The sequence below is a fragment of the Octopus bimaculoides genome, unplaced genomic scaffold (genome assembly GCF_001194135.2).
Source record: "Octopus bimaculoides isolate UCB-OBI-ISO-001 unplaced genomic scaffold, ASM119413v2 Scaffold_164724, whole genome shotgun sequence".
Taxonomy (NCBI): Eukaryota; Metazoa; Mollusca; class Cephalopoda; order Octopoda; family Octopodidae; genus Octopus; species Octopus bimaculoides.
Genome location: NW_026349690.1, coordinates 2,281 through 4,683, shown reverse-complemented (window position 1 = coordinate 4,683; position 2,403 = coordinate 2,281).

The following is a 2,403-nucleotide window of genomic DNA, read 5'->3' as shown; positions in this document are numbered from 1 at the left end:
TATGAGATCGTGACAGTTCAGGGGAAGCATTTTGTGAATGAATGTGTATGCCTGTGTATGTGTAAAATATGTCTTCGTCTAAATTGTGTATTAATGTATGTAAATTTCTGTGAATTTGAGTAAAGGCCTGTTGTTTCGATTCGGAATATATAAGTGGGTAAAAGGACCCTTCATCAGTTGTCGGCTGTCTGTCAACTCCTGATTTCGACATTCAACGACAATATGAGTATTCAAATACAGTTGCACCGATAAATTCTAAAATGAAATTTAGTAGGATTTATGGAGGGTCAACGTTGGGAACAAACGCATGGTAGTGGAGACACAAGGAAACCGAACGAAAACAAACATGGAGCATTTCTTCTTCTCATCTTCCTTCTTTTTTGTTTTCGTCTTTCACATTTTTTTTCTCATGATTTCCCTATAGTTTCCCCTTTCGTTATCATTCGCTCGATTCTCTATTCGTCTAAATTCTATATTATTTAAATCGAAACCAAATCTGCTTAGAAAATTTTCGACGTCCTCATCCATGTCCTCATCACCGTCACACTTCTCATTTTCATTGTCATCTTTCTCAATCATAAACTTAATCACGTTAATCATTGTCCTCTGTATCATCAACATTATTCATTAACACACAATACCGCCATCAGATGCAGAATCTTCAACACTGTCACAATAATCGCACACATTAACATCCCCTCCAACGTCATCATAATCAATATTATATTCAGTTTCATCATAGACGTACTAACCACGGTCATTTTATGAATAATCAACATTAACAACATCACCTTCATCATCAGCATCATAACATCTTCATCATCAACACTACGACTCATAATATTCTCTTCTGACTCCACTTCATATTCCTCACTACCACCACCACAACGTCTACTATCCATTATCCTTCTACTCCACCTCATCATCATCGTCATGAACATCATCATCAGCGCATGAAATTTATGGAATTAATCATCATCGTGTTCTACTTTCCATCACTTCTATCATCTAAATTCTGTCACAAATATGTTGTGTACAATTTCTTATTAACTCAATTTTATGTTCCAGGTACTTACTTTCTAACGAAATCAAGGATATCAAAGCAGACACCTTCCGAAATCTGCCCAGTTTAAAATATCTGTAAGTTCAATCAGTCTTTTTATAGGATTTCATTGACGATATAATTCTAAATTTGTAATATCTTCCCATCTTTCATTTTAAGCACCCTCACTCGACTTTCCAAAGATGTGTTTTACTGTTTGTGGCTGTGTGTGTGAGTGTGTGCTCGTTTTTTACTCAAGGTTTTTACTCAGATAGTGCTCAAGTAGAGCACTATCTTCTCTACTACCAACATTATCTCTCTACTCCAGCCCCGCCTTCTCCTCACTATCATAGTTATCATCACCATCACCATTATCACTATCATAAACAACATCACCAGCGCATTGAACTTTATGCAATTAATAATTATCGTGTTCTACTTTCCATCGCTTCTGTTATCTAATTGTTTAGACTAAATTTTGTCACAAATATGTTTTATGCAATTTCTTATTAACTCGATTTTAATGTTCCAGATTCTTCAATTCTAATAATATCACGGAAATCAACGCAGGCATCTTCCAAAATCTATCCAGTTTAATAAATCTGTAAGTTGTATAAAACTTTTTCATAGGATTTCATTTACAATATATCTCTAAATCTGTAGTATCTTGCCATTTTACATTTTAAGCTACCTCATCCGTTTGTCCAACGGGTATTGTTTGTTAATCTATGTGTGTTAGTGTTTGCCCATTTCTTAGCTTTGGCATATACGAGAGGCTGATAGATCAGGGGAGTCATTTGGTGCATGCATGTGTGTGTTTCTCTCTATGTGTAAAATCTGTCTCTGTCGAAAGAGTGAGTTGTTGTATATAAATGTCTGTGAGTGTGAGTGAGGGTCTGTTCCTTGAATTTGAAATATATGAATATGTGACAATTAAAGGAAAACATTAGAGCAAACGAGTTTATGCATACATACATACATACATACATACATACATACATACATGTGTGTGTGTGTGTGTGTGATTGTGTGCATGCGAGTGTATTAAAATGTATGTGTAACTCAGTCTGTATGCCAGGTGCGGTGTTTATGTCTCCGTCACCACAGATTGCCATCACAGACTTTACTTCTTCTTCTTCTTCTTCTTCTTCTTCTTCTTCTTCTTCTTCTTCTTATTATTATTATTATTATTATTATTATTATTATTATTATTATTATTATTATTATTATTATTATTATTATTATTATTATTATTATTTTTCTCCTACTTTTATTCATCTCTTACTTTTCATTCGATTTTTTTTCTATTTGATCCTCTTTTATAAAACAAGACACAAATTACATTTCGATACTCCTCAACA